Source organism: Octopus sinensis, unplaced genomic scaffold (assembly GCF_006345805.1).
Source record: "Octopus sinensis unplaced genomic scaffold, ASM634580v1 Contig11546, whole genome shotgun sequence".
Classification (NCBI taxonomy): Eukaryota; Metazoa; Mollusca; class Cephalopoda; order Octopoda; family Octopodidae; genus Octopus; species Octopus sinensis.
Window position 1 is genome coordinate 75,242 of NW_021832382.1, and position 15,790 is coordinate 91,031.

Sequence of the window (15,790 nt, forward strand, 5' to 3'; positions counted from 1 at the left end):
CCTCGTCTATTGGGGTCCAGCAAGGCGATCCTCTGGGTCCTGTGCTTTTCGCCCTAGGCGTTAATGGCATCGCCCATTCTGTCCGATCCCCCGTAAACATTTGGTACCTGGACGACGCAACTATTTGTGGTCCTCCCGAAGTGGTTTTTGATGACCTCTGGATTATCCTTCCATCCCTCTCGGCCATTGGCTTATCTATTAATGCAAATAAATCTGAAATTGTGAATATCCACCTTCAACCAAGTTTATTCTCTGCCGCCTCTTCTGTTTGTCGCAATATTTTTCCAGACGTTCGTATTACCGAAAAGTCTAATCTATCCATCCTTGGGGCTCCCATGGGTCTTTCCGCTCTAGAAACTTCATTTTCGAAAAAAATATCGAATCTCTCTAAAATGATCAAAAGGCTTAAAAACATCGACCCTTACATTGCATTTTTCCTCCTGCGAAATCACTTTTCCGCCCCTAAGGTCCTTTATACGCTAAGATGTGCACTTTGTTTCCACAGAAGTGACCTCCTATCTGATTTCGATTACATCCTTAAGCTCAGTATGAGTTCCCTATTCAATCTTGCTTTCGACGATTCTGGCTGGTCATAGGCGACTTTACCTGTGCGCTGGAGTGGCCTTGTCTGAGATTCTGTTCCGATTTGGCCCTTCCGGCTTATCTGTCCTCTCATTCTGCCTCCCGCACTCTCTCAGACATCGTTCATCGAAACCTTCACGAACAGAAAGTGTCTGCAGATTTTGTTACGGCAGGTCTCTTATGGAAGGCCCGGTTTGACTTGAGGCAGCCTGAGTCCGAGCACTACCAGCGCCAGTGGGATGGCTTAACTACATTCCCCTTCGAGCAGGGAAAATCACTTATATAAGATTCAAAGAGTTTAGGGATCTTGTTGAAGTGATTGAAAAAAGAGAAAAGCGTAGATTTTGAATTCTCTGACGGAAAGGCATTTATTCAAAAAAACAATTGCTTACTCAGATTTTTTTTGTATAGAAGAGGAAGAAGTAAGCTAAACAATGATTAGGTTATCTATAATTCTCCTTATGTGTGAAAGGCACACTAATCATTTTGGAAGAATAGAATGATTAGTCAGCTGTCAGAAAGAAATTTACGGTTGTGTCACTCGAATGGAAACTGAAAATAATTTAAAAACTGTTGTTTGTAATGTATAATAATTAGGGCAATTTTTTCAGGCACTTAAAATTTATTTTTAGGACCTTAAAAATAGGCATTTTAGGACTTTATTTTAATTTTTAGGACTTTATTCTACATTTTTAGGCACATTTTAATAAGGTATTAAATCAAAAAGTCGTAAAAAATTATTTGTTATAGTAAGGTATTAAATAATTTTTGACATTTTCCGCATTGAAACCTCTATCTTTAGTAATTAATTTTTTAAGCATAGAAAATGCTCTTTCAACGGTTGATGATGTACACTGACATTTTCTTATTAGTCCATATTCTTCAGGGGAGATATTACTTTTCTCCATTTCTATAATTGATTCTATGTCATTTTTGTGTATCTTTTTTGTATGTATTCATTTATTTCTGCATTATCAGACGGAAATTTTAACAAACAAAGATCTGAATGTGCATCATTTATTGTATAACTTGTGGATTCCATTTTTTTCAATATTTGATTAAGTATCTGATAATTTTCATTTATTTCCATTAGACTTTTTCTTAAGGTTGGCGATTCAATTGCTTGTTTTACTTTTTTAACTAATATTCCGTCGTCTTTGAAATTCTCCACAATTTCAGCAATTGATACAAAATTATTTGCATAATAGTATGCTGCTTGCAGCCAACTACCCCATCTAGTTATGATGACGTCGGGCGGATAACCAATTGTAGAAAACATTTTTTTCTAGTTTTGTTTTTCACTATTGATGTCTTTATAGTCGCAATAAGATTATCAACGTCCGAATAATACGCCTTTACTCTGAGACAGCAATTATGTAACAAATGTGCAACACATGTTACATGGAACATCCTAGGATAAAGCATTTTCAATGTTTTTCCGGCTAAAAATAATTCAACAAACTACCCAAAATCATATACGGGGCTGCATCAGAAAGAAAAAGAAGAAAATTATTGCGTATAATCTCGAATTTTTTAATCTCTTCATCGATAATCTGAAGAATTGTGTTAGCAGTTACAGATTCATATAAAGGTTCACACGAAATTAAATAGGTCTTCTCTGGATAAGCGATATTCCCAATGAGAACAACTACAAACTTCTGTCCATTTACGTCACCCTCGTCAACAACCATAAAAATCTTTTGAGATCTAAAAATTAATCATTTGTTAACCTTAGATCACTTTTATACTTGGATAATTTTTGTTCACTGATTGCAGGAATACAATTGCGACAGGCTGACTGGGAAGGAAGCGAAATATTCAATTTTTCAAACAATCCCTTTAAGCTTGGATTATTGAGCTTATGAAGAGGAATGTTTGCTTCAGAAAAGGCTTTGGCAACTTCCATCGGCATACTCTGAAAGTCTTCCGTTTCGGTTTGACCGTTGAATAGGGAATCTAAGGATTGTTGGAATCCTTCATTGTTATCTAAAAAAAATAATTTTAAATTACTCAAAAGCTTTAGATGTTTTGTAGATTGTCTATGCTGATCAATATAATATTTTTTGATGCATTGACGTAGATCATACATATTTTACAATATAGACTGCCTTTAATCACTGTGAATTCTTTTACGTAAGTTTCATAGGCTTTTAGAGCTTTAGACTTTATTGTAGAACGTACACGTGGCATTTGAACACAAAAAAGTAATTTATAGCGTGCCTAATTTGTTATTTTTAAAATATTTTTTTGTAACATTTAAAAATAATTTATTTTAAAAATTTTTAAGACCTTAAAAAAATTTTTAGGACCTTAAAAAAATTTTTTAGGACCTTAACAATTTTTTAAGCATTTAAGGCATTTATAACTCGTTGTAGATAAATCTATTTTAATTAAATTATAGCTTAAATTAATTATTTAAATAAATAGACCTTTTGGTGCAAAAAGGCATTTTAGGCAAAAAATTGCCCTAATAATAATTAAGATAAACGATTAGTCAAAGAGATTGATGGCCAACAAAACTCCTATTAGACAATCATTGCGAGAGGCCCGCGTGATAGAAGCAAACGTCAGTTGGCCAAAAAAGCTTCCAATTTTTGTAAAAAAATGATAAGTATTAATCTTTTTTAATTTAAAGACTTTATTTGAAAGGGAAAATTGAAAAATTAGTCATTCCTTTGGACTGTCTAGCAGAGATAGAGACCCATGCTCGTTCTCTACACTTGATGTCTCGCGAAGGCGTCAAAAAAATTGAATTTCTCTGTTGCCGGAATTACTTTATCGTGAAAAGTGGGGTCGTAAGAAAAGTCATATCAGAGTGCGATGTCTGCAAGTTTTCTCTTCCACTTAAAGTTAAGTCTGTTTTAGTAATGGTTTAGACCAGGGGTTCTCAACCTTTTGAGCTCAAGGGCCAAATCGATAATTAAGATTAGCTTCGCGGGCCGCACAAAAAATATTTATATATTTTATATTTTCCAAGCCGTAACTAAAAAAAAAGTATCTAAAAAAGGCGTTGTAACTAAAAGAAAATTATTATTTATTATTAAGTTTTTGTAATCGGGAATAAGTAAACTCGAAGAAGTTCGTAAAAGCTGACTCAAGTGATTATCGGTGAGTTTGTTACGATATTTATTTTTATTTTTTTTTCTAAACTTTAGACCGTGGATGAAACTGACCATGTTTTCGCCTCTGTTCCGAATGAGCGGTTTCAAATAGATCTTATTGATCTGAAAAGTTTGAAAACGTTAACGGAGAATACAAATGGATTCTATCCGTTATTGACGTCTATAATCGGTTTTATGATTATAATTATCATAGTTTTGCTTTTTCTAGGCCACTAATTAATAAGTCAGGAGTCGAGGTTTCAAAAAATCTCGAGTCCCTATTTTATCTGAATGGTCCCTGTCAGATTCTACAATCCGAGAATCGGACAGAATTCGGGTTCTTTGCGAGTTCAAAATTCAACAGATCCACGGCAGTTTTGATTTTAGAATCAAACAAATTCAGAGAAGGCCCAACAAACCACGGACACAGGGGATTGTAGAGAGATTCAACCACCAACATATTGCCTACTGCAGGACAAAAATCTGTTCTTTTAAACCAAGGGAGCATTGTGCAATCATTGTATGAGAAGCAAAAAAACGGTTGGGTATTTGGCAACAAAAGTTCAATCCAACAAACCAGATACTTTCGTCCATATGCTATGTATGTAGAAACAAACCAGCTATGTAGAAATTATTAAAGATATAATTTTTGATTATAACAACACGATGCATGCTACTACGAAACAAATTCCTTTTTTTACATTTTTATGGGCTGTGAATATCCAAATATAACAAATCCCTTTTTTTACATTTTCATGGGTTTGAAGGAATGAAGGCATATTAGAGCTATGTCCTCAAACAGGGACGAGGATTGGGCAAAAGCGTTCTGCTTCCCCTTTTTCGGACTTAGCCTGACCCGTGGAGATAAATTGCCCGGGAATTTTACTTCCAAACTTAAAAGATCTATTTCTTCTTACCTCCCCTTTTCCATCGACACATTAATATCTCAGGAAAGCCACTCACTGTCAAAACCAAGACTAAACCACAACGAAAACCTACGCAAGAGAGTACGTTCCAAGTTAATGTCGGGCGACTTCTCGGCCGCCTTGAGAATAATTTCCTCAGACGATAAAGTTGCGAGGGTTGACGAACAAACAATACAGTCCCTCCTAGCAAAACATCGGTACTGTTGCATTTCATCCTGCACGAAAATAGCCTCTAAATGAATAATGCAAATTTTATGAATACTAGATCGAAAATTTAAAAAATTGAACTATGCCGAATTTGTAAATTTTATTCTAATTTTTTTAAAAAAAATTTGAATTTTTTACCGGCTTGTGGAGATGAATGATACAGTTGTCATGCGAAAATTTGCAAAACTGAAGGACTATGAACTTCCCCGTACTGAAATGGAGTCAGTTGCTTTTCTTCAAGAGGTTGGAATCTTTCCCAAAGAAAAAAAATGTCAAAACAGACATTTTATGACCCTTCTCCAACAGCAGGAGAATACAACATGGGTGTGCTATAAAAGTGGGTGTCGAACATATAGTTCTATTAGAAACGGTATAAGAGAGTACTTTATTCTTAGGTACGTGGCTCGAAGGTACGAAAGTGACCTACTCCTAATACATTTATAGAATTTTTATGGAGAAGGCAAGTGAGCCATTTAGACAACTCCTTTGATGAGCTAATAGATGCCATCGTCAAATTTTGTTTGCCGAATATCACGCTTCGTACTACCAGCTGACCTTTTTTGTTGTAATAAAGATTTTTTCACTAAGGGAATGATGATAAGCATCTTTATTAACCAACAACTGTGTCTTTTTAGACAGGTGGTCGTTAATAGCTCAGATTTAATTTTGTCGGTATTGTTTTGACACCACTAAGCCGGTAAAAAATTCAAATTTTTTTCAAAAAAAATTAGAATAAAATTTACAAATTCGGCATAGTTCAATTTTTTAAATTTTCGATCTAGTATTCATAAAAATTTTCATTAATTCATTTAGAGGCTATTTTCGTGCAGGATGAAATGCAACAGTACCAAAACATCCCACCCCATCTTCTCCTACAACAGTACCAACACCAAGCCCGGATCATGATTTTGTGCATGTCGATAAAGACGAAGTGTTGAGAGCCCTGAAGTCTTTTCGCCCTAGTAGCAGCGGTGGAATCGATGGCCTCCGTCCAAGTCATATCATGGATCTGGTCTCCTCTTCAGCTTCCGCAGCCGGAGAACGTCTTTTGACGAATATTTGTGGTCTAATGAACGCATTCCTCGAAGGGTCTCTGTCTGATTTCCCACGCTCCCTTTTCTCTCGGGTAACCTGACCGCGCTGAATAAAAAGGACGGTGGAATCCGTCCCATATCCGTCGGTAATGTTTTCAGGAGACTGGCGGCTAAGATCGCTTGCGCCAGGTCTTCACATCTGATTCCGAAAATTTTCCATAACATACAGATGGGTGTCGGTGTTAAAGGTGGCTGCGAAGCCACTGTCCACGCCGTGAGGGATTTTACAGAGTTTTCACACTCTGCTTATAACGACTGTATTCTTGCTAAATTGGACATGAAAAATGCTTTTAATTGCATCGACCGCTCATGCTTCCTTAAAAAATGCAGCAAACATAACATTCCATTACTCCCGATGGCCAGCATGTGCTACGGTTGCACACCTGAACTAATGATAGACGGACACACGATCTTGTCCTCCTCTGGGGTCCAACAAGGTGACCCCCTTGGTCCATTACTCTTCTCCATGGGTATTAACCCAACAGCACACGCCGTAAAATCACCGCTCAACGTTTGGTATCTGGATGACATTACTATCGGTGGTCCTGCTCACCAAGTCATCTTGGATATCGAATCAATCGATGTAAGTCTGAACAAAATTGGATTACAGTTGAACCCTTCAAAATTTGAGATCATAAACCTCAACGCTAACGAGGAAGATTTCGCGACTATAGTGGAAAAATATCACTCAGTCTTACCGGGTGGCATTATAACCAGGAAAGGGTCGCTTGAAGTCTTAGGATATCCCATTTTCTCGGAAGGAATCGAGAAAATACTGTCCGGAAAATTATCCACTTTTGAGTTTATGTCAAGCAGGCTATCCATCCTGGACGCTCACGAAGGGTTTTTCTTGTTGAAAAACTTCATATCACTCCCCAAGCCACAACACGTTCTCCGCTCTGCCCCCTGCTTTATAAACCCTGAACTTCTCAAAGAACTGGAATCAGGGCTGAAACACAGTGCCGAAAATCTCTGCAACATTCGTTTTGACGAAGCCTCGTGGACCCAAGCCACGCTTCCAATACGATTCGGAGGAATTGGTGTCCGCTCCCCAGCAGATATTGCATTACCCGCCTTTTCTCTTCTCGATTGTCGTGTGACTCACTGGTGGATTTAGTTCTCCCCCTTTCCACTGAACGTAACGCATCCTCCTGGTATCAGATGGCAATCGAAATTTGGTCGAACAGAGGCCTCAAGATACCTGCTAACTCATTCTCACAGAGATGTTGGGACGACCTGTCTTCTATGTCAATTTACCACCACTTGGAAAAGGTCTCTGATCAATCTCGACTTGCATGCCTTAGAAGCGTTTCACAAAAACAATCCGGAGCGTGGCTCAATGCATGTCCTATCCCTTCAGTCGGAAACAAACTGGACGACGAGACATTGCGAATTGCAATCTCCTTACGCCTTTGCATGAAGATCTGTCGCCAGCACCGCTGTAGTTGCGGGGCTTCCGTTGACGAATTCGGACGGCATGCTCTCTCATGCAGACGCAGTGCAGGCCGGTTTCCAAGACATCATGCAATGAACCTAATTGTCATGAACGCTTTGGATACAGCTGGTTTCCCGGCACAGCTGGAGCCTCCTGGTCTCATCCGCACAGACGGAAAAAGGCCTGATGGGATAACAATTCCGTACACCAACGGGAAGTGCCTTGTTTGGGACTGCGCCTGCACCGACACCTTCTCAGAGACAAACCTGATCGCCTCAGCCTCCTCTTTAGGATATGCTTCACAGAACTACGAAAAAATTAAAAAATTAAAATATTCAGAGCTCAAGGACAGGTTCATAGTGCAACCGATTATTGTAGAGTCATCTGGAGTCTTCGGTCCGGAATCAATCTCTTTCATTAGGAAACTTGGATCCCTGATCTCGGTTCAGACGAAAGATAGAAGGGAGACCGAATGGCTGTTTCAACGCCTTTCAACAACCGTTGTCAGGGGTAATAGCCACGCTATCCTTTCTGCTCTTAAGCAACCTTAATTAACCTATATTTTCTTTTGTCTTTCTTTAACGATTCTAGAATCTGGATTTTAATTATTTATTTTTGTATTTTTAATTTTTTTTAATTTTTTCAGAAATTTATATTTCCCAAATAAAAGAAACATTTTTTTACTCACGGAATTGCAACAAAATAAAACAGTCATTTTAATTTTTGATTATAACAACACGATGCATAATACTACGAAACAAATTCCTTTTTTTACATTTTTATGGGCTGTGAATATCCAAATACAATATCAGATCTGGATCTTGAAGGAATGAAGGCATATGAGATCGATTCCGCGATATCTGATGCACAAGAAAATGCATACACGAATATAATTATTGCCGGAGAAAAAATGATAAATAAACGAAAATGGAGATACGATGAGGACCCTATAATAGTTGGATCGAAAGTTTTACTGAAACAATTCTTCATACCGATAACGGAAAGGAATTCAAAAATTCTCATATGGAACAACTTTGGGAAAAATATAACATTTCTCATGTTTCTGGACGGCCACGAGCACCATGGATACAGGGACAAGTCGAACGGTATTTTTTGTTGCTTAATCCAGATAGATCCCGCCCCTTGGTGCAAACCAAGTGCAAACAAACGCAAGGAACAATGCAAGTGGATCGAGATGAAATTTTGGATGCTACATCCATTTCCTAAAAGATGTTGTTCGTGATTACAACAATTCTACTCACGATACAACAAAGCAGAGACCCTTCGAAATATTTTTCAATGTGGATCTTTCCAAAAAATACGAAAAAAGGAAATTGGAAGCACTATTAGATTTTGATGGTCAAAATGAAAATGCGGAAATCCAACGGACAAAATAAAATGATAAAGAGGCGAAAGTAGAAATACGACGAAGATGCGATAATTGAGGGAGATCGGGTGATTTTAAGAACTGATTCGGACGCAAATCGACCAAAGCTGCCTTTATATGATGGACTAGATACTACACTTTATTATGTCAGAATCTTTAATGGAGATTTGTATGTTCTAGAAGACGATAAAGGGAACATTGTAACTGACCAACATATTTCAAGATTGAAAGAGTGAAAAAGCAACAAAATATCCAATTGGTGATTTGCGAAACAAAGCTGTAGGAGAACTTGCAAAGAATAATCAGATTGAGAATTCCGCTTTTAAATATTGGTATCACAATAATCAGATTGAGAATTCCGCTTTTAAATATTGGTATCAGACTGCAAATTACCAATTTTTGATAAGCCACGAGATCGCAAAAAAAGGAAAACCATTTGATAGACTCAACTAGACTCTAGTCCAGTGATTCTTAACGGGGGCGCTGGCGCCCCCCTGGGGGCGCTGGAACATATTAGGGGGGCGCTGGAATTTTAATTTTTTTTAATTATTATAATATTTTATTAGTTTTTGTAAATCATTATCACGTGCTTTTCTATTAATTCTAAATTCAAATTGTCTTGTGTGTACGTAAAAAAATTATTCACTGATAATATTTATAAATATTGTTAATGTGTTTTTAATTTTTAGAACTTTTTAATAAATATTTTAATTATATTTTATAGATGTCTGATAAAAAAGTAAAACGACGTATATATTCGGATGAATACCTAAAGTTTGGAGTGATACCCTACGACCATAACAATTCACTTCCAATGTGTCTTATGTGTAAAAAGGTCTTTACAAATGAAGGAATGAAGCCTTCAAGAATGCTAAATCATCTTAAGATTTGTCATCCTGACAAACTTGATGCGGATATCAATTATTTTTCTAATCTGAAATATAATTATGAAAATCGTCTTATGATTAATCAACTATTTACAAAAAATTCGAAGATGCTTGAAAAAGGCCTATTAGCATCATACAAAATATCGCAATTGATAGCGAAATCAGGAAAACCTCATACTATTGGAGAGTCATTAATATTACCAGCTATCAAAGAAGTGTTAAATTCAATGGTTGATTGTGATTCTGAACAAATAATTTCATCAATTCCTTTGAGTAATAGTTCTGTTTCTTCCAGAATTGATGAAATGGCATTTGATATCGAAGAAACCCTATGTGCATTTTTAAGAACAACAAAATTTTCAATTCAGATTGATGAATCGACATTCAACGATAGTGTTGCACTTTTATTAGTTTACGTACGTTATATATAATCAAAATGATGTAATTCAAGAAGAATTTTTATTTTCTGAACACCTTGAACTCGATACAAGAGGATTAACAATTTTCAAAACTGTTGAACATATTTTTTGAAACATGAAATACCCCTTAGCAATATTTTTGCTTGTTCAACAGATGGGGCACCTGCGATGGTTGGAGTTCATCGTGGGTTTTTGGCATATATGAAGGAAAAAGTACCGAATATTTTTACAATCCATTGCGTCATTCACAGACAGCATTTAGCTGCGAAAAATTTAAGTGAGAGGCTGAATGAATCACTAAATGTTGTCATATGTGCAATAAATCGTATTAAAATGCCACCATTGAATTCGAGAATATTTCGACTTATTTTTGAACAAAACGATGAGCATTATGAACGACTTCTTTTACATAGCCATGCTAGATGGCTTTCAAAAGGAAACTGTCGATTTTTTTATTTGTATAATTCGATTTTAGAATTTTTTAAATTATAAGAGCAGAGAATTTTTAGGTAATTATTATTTTATCATTTTACTAAATTGATTTTATTGAAAGCTGAAACAGCTTATCTAGCTTATATTTTTCATAAAATTAATGAATTAGCTTGCAAGGAAACAATATTAATTTAATAAATGTAAAAGAAATCATAACGCCTTTTATTGAAAAATCACATAGCTACGAAAACAATATTAAGAAAAAGATTTTTATTAATTTTCTAAGTCTACAAAAATTTGGGGTTATTTTTCGTAATAATATTTATCAGTTCAAAAAATTAATGGATTCGGACTGCGAATGCTTTTGTTTGTATCTAAAAAAATTAAGAGAAGAAATGAAAATTCGCTTTGAAGATTTAGCAAATTTAAAATTTTTTGATTGGTATATAAATCTATTTGAAACTAGAAAACGTAAATTAATCTCAAGAAATAACAGAAAATTTATTAAATTTGAAATATGAATTTGAAGCTAGTAAATTTTAACAAATATTGATATCAACAATTCTGGATTACATATAGAAAAAAATATCCTTTATTGTGGAATGAAATTGAAACACTTATAATAGCATTTCCTTCAACATATCTAGTTGAAAGAGGATTTAGTGCAGTCTCTAATATTTTGACCAAAAAAAGAAATAAATTACAAATTGTGAATAGAGGAGATTTGAGACTAAGTCTGTCGACTATTGAAGCTGACATAAAACGATTGACAAATTCCCATCAAGCACAAGGCAGTCACTAAAATTTTTTTATATAAAAAGTTTGGTTTGTGAATACCCTTTTTAATTCTAAAAAAATAATAAGTAATATTCGAAAATATTAAAATGAAACAATTGGCGAAAAAATTGCCAAATAAATCTATAATTGAAAAAAAATAAATTAAATAATAGGGGGGCGCTGAAATTTTGAAGCTTCGAAATTGTGTCAAAAGGGGGCGCTGACTTAAAAAAGGTTAAGAACCACTGGTCTAGTCAATAAATCAATAACAAGATTGTTTGAAGTTAATCGATAAACTGACAGATTAACATTAATTGAAGGCCATTGTAACGCACATCGCATAAGTATCATTTGGCCCATGTCAGATATTACATGACTCACCGTTACAAATGAACAAAGGATAACGAAAAACTCGTCAATAGAATAAAAATTTTTAGTGGTTAAAAATGCTATGTTTATAAAAATGAAAAAATTTCAGGCAATTTTACAAAATTGATGCCCCAAATAGAGTTTATACTGTATATAAAAAAACTTAAGTGGTCGTGGGAAAACGACAAGTATATGAAAAAGTACAAAAAATGATTAAAAATTCAATAAATAAATATTTCAAAAAATATTAGCGTTAAAAAATTTCAAAATGAGTAAAAGAAACAAATTATAGGAATAAATTCGAAAAATATCACAAAATGATGAAATTTCAAATAATTTAATCATTAAAAGAAACTGCATCTCGAAATATTCCCACTAAATCCAATTATATAAAAAATTAAGAAAAGGGTTAATTATATACACAGCACCACAAGGTGAATCAACTGCGTGATCACGTGTGAAATAATTTATTAGGTTTACCATTAAAAAATAGGATAATTAAACAATAATTAATAAAAAATAAACCATATTCTAATTACAACATTGCCACAGTAATTCTTTAAATTTCCAAATTGAACAACATTACCCCAACTCCGCTTGACCAACTTATTAAGAAAAATGGAAAGGATTTCTTAGCCATCCAACAAGACCACCTGCCAAAGGACTTTAACAACAAGAAGCACATCACCCCGATACAATTCCTCTCAAAAACTGCTCCCCGCCCGTCCCGCACTTGCGTTGGGTCCAGAGTCCAACATCGGGAAAAGCTGAGAAGGATTTTGAGGATTGTTGGAATCACCTAATTAATTACCCTAATTAACTGTTGGTGATTCTTGGGTTAAATAATAATAATAATTCTTTAAATTACGCAAGGAACTAAAGAGTCGGACATTTGGTTCATGTATTTAAAAATATAAGTCTTGAAGCAAATACGATTGGACAACTAATCGAGGATATTGGTTACAACTTATTCGGACAAATTGCAACTTATTCGGACATATTTTCGTCTATGACAAAACTAAACAAAAGATAACCCTAATCGAAGTTGGCATCACTTCAAGACCGCCTCAAACAAGTCGAAACCGAGAAATTTCATAATATGATATGCTCGCAAACGAACTTTCAATACTTTATGATGCAAAGGTAAAGATTATCCCGATTGTCTTGACGTGGGATGGCGTTGCTTCGAGATATTTCAAATTAAATAGTCTAGTAACTAGACTTCTTGTTTAAAAAGTGTAATTTCCACCACATCGAATGTTGATATGAGTCGTTATAAAGTGAAAATAACAGGATCACAGTTTGAGACACGTTTTGAAATTTTTCGTGAACCTGAAAAAGAAGCATCGCAAACTGAAAATGCTTTCGCTGTTCTTCTACTCCTCTGTACATCGAGGCCCCGACTCTTCCCAAAATACCTAAGGACCGGTCTTGTTCCAAGGCTCGTAAATTTCTTGTACTTTTGTCTTGTTTCCGGAAATCGAAGGCTATCCCGTCAGGCATTCCTAAATCGGCCAGGATCCAAGTGGCTAATTCCCTAGCTCTGGCTATTGAGCGGGCTCTGGCCTCGAATTCTTGGTGCGACTGGTTCAAGTTTCTTTCATTTATCCCTGTCTGTCTGGGGAGCCCTTTAAACGGCACTCCTCGTGGTGACCGCTTGTCTGGCCCGCAGAGCCAAAAATCTGAAAAGGAAAGGTTCAGAAGATTATCTAAAAAATTTATTTTCGAAGATGATCTTACATTCATTGTGGTAATCTCCGTTGTATAAAATTCTAGATAACCAAAATGTGGTAATCTCCGGGTGACGGACAACTCGGCTAGGAAGAAATGTATACTTGGGGTATTAAAATTTGTATTTCAATAGTTTTCTTTTTCTTTTGTTTTTTCATTTTTGAGGGTTGGGTTTAAAAGCATGAATAAAATAATTTTTACGATTTTTTAGAACTAACTAATAATAAAAAAATTTTAGAATAACATGAATTTTTATATCAATCTATGTTAGACTTGCCGTCTTAAGTAAGCATCATTTTATAATTTGCCCCCAGCGCGATAGGGTATTAAAAAACTTTATAATTAATCATCATCCAGAAGATGATAACTCAATCAAACTTCTCGAGGCTAAAGCTGAACTGCAGAAAAAAGCAGCCGAGTCAATGGATAGGCCACTAAATGTTGTTGTTAATACAGTAGCGGCCTATTCAGCAGAAGTTAAAGGGAATCTCCCAAAGACACAATCAATGGCTAAGACTGTGACTCGAGTCATAAACAGAAGCATGCAAGTAACAGCTGTTACGAGATCTGATATTCCTGATGGCTGTAAAAAGAACAAACGTGGTGAAACGTTTTTTTGCAAAGATTCTGGAATCAATGACGTTAACCGACACGTCATTTTTGCTTCTGATTTTCAGCTTTGTTTTCTAAAAAAGTCGAAAATTTGGATTGTTGATGGAACATTTAAAAGTGTCCCAAATCATTTTCAACAATTGGTGACGATATTTGTCAAATATTTGGGTAGTTACTGGCCTTGTGTATTCGGGATTTTGGCGAATAAAACGCAAGAGTGCTATACGCACTTTTTTAATGAGGTCAAAACCATAACTGACAGTGACCCAGAACATATTGTTTTGGACTTTGAAAAGGGGCTAATTAACTCTTCGGCTGCAGTTTTTACTTCGGCTAGGGTGTCGGGGTGCAACTTTCATCTTGGGCAAATGATTTGGAGGAGAGTCCAAGCCGAGGGACTTTGTGTACAATACAAAGATAAGGAGTGGCAACACCAGAGTATCAGAGATTGCTTTTCTCTGGCTTTTATTGATGAGAAGGATGTTCTTTTCCAATTCGAAAAAATCTGCTTTAATTATGCAGAAATGACCGAAAAGGATACAAAGCTAGCTGTTTCCCCCTGCTCAATCTGCAACATGGTCAACAAAAGAAAGAAGGGCCGTCTCTGCTCATCGTGTTATCGGTTCTTTCATCTTTCTTGTGTCTCCCTTTCCCGCCGCACTTCGGAACGTATCCCATCTTGGGTCTGTCCCGCTGCTTGTCTTTCCGGCACCCCATTGACATTTAGTTTAGTATACTTCAATTAAATAGTCTAATAACTAGACTTCTTGTTTAAAAAGTGTAATTTCCACCACATCGAATGTTGATATGAGTCGTTATTAGGTTCCTAACATCCATTTTCAATTATTCAATCAACAACAACGTGATTCCGTCAATTTAGAAACAGAAGAAAGAAATTTCTCGTGAAAACCTATGGACTAGATACTACGCTTTATTATGTCAGAACCGTTAATGGAGATTTGTATGTTCTAGAAGACGATAAAGGGAACATTGTAACTGACGTACATATTTCAAGATTGAAAGAATGAAAATGCAAAAAATATCCAATTGGTGATTTGCGAAACAAAGCTGTAGAAGAACTTGCAAAGAATAATCAGATTGAGAATTCCGCCTTTAAATATGGTATCACAATACCAGGACTGCAAATATTATCAGTTTTTTGATAATCCAAGAGATCGCAAAGAAGGGAAAACCATTTGATAGACTCAGACTCAACTAGATTCTAGCTGATAAATCAATAATAAGATTGTTTGAAGTTTATCGATAAATTGAGAGATTAACATTAATTGGAGGTGCATCGCATACGTATCATTTGGCCCATGTCACATATTATGTCGCGTCTCATGGTGGTTACGCATCCATGCTGGCTACATGTCACCTGTCAATCAATCATTTTTACGAGGTCATTGGCCGTCAGATGTCATAATTAATGTGGTTTAATCATTCGTTACTCGTGTGGGCATATTTAATATTTTTAGCGTTATTATTCAATTCTTCAAACTTGTCCGCATTCGCTCGTGGACTCATTTTCTCCGCCCATCTGCTTCCTTTTTCCAAAAAAGACGGCGGAGTTCGTCCTATCGCCGTCGGATACATTTTCCGACGCCTGGCTTCAAAGCTCGCCTGCTGGTCGGTCTCCCCGAAACTTGCAAAAGCTTTCCTCCCGTTACAGCTAGAAGTTGGGGTTCCCTCAGGCTGCGAGGCAGCGGTGCATGCCGCCAGACGCTTTGTGACCGAGAGTTTACATCCCCGAATTCTAGTCAAACTAGACATTACCAACGCATTTAACAGTGTCCGCCGCGACTCTGTGCTGGAATCTTGCTTTCTTCGT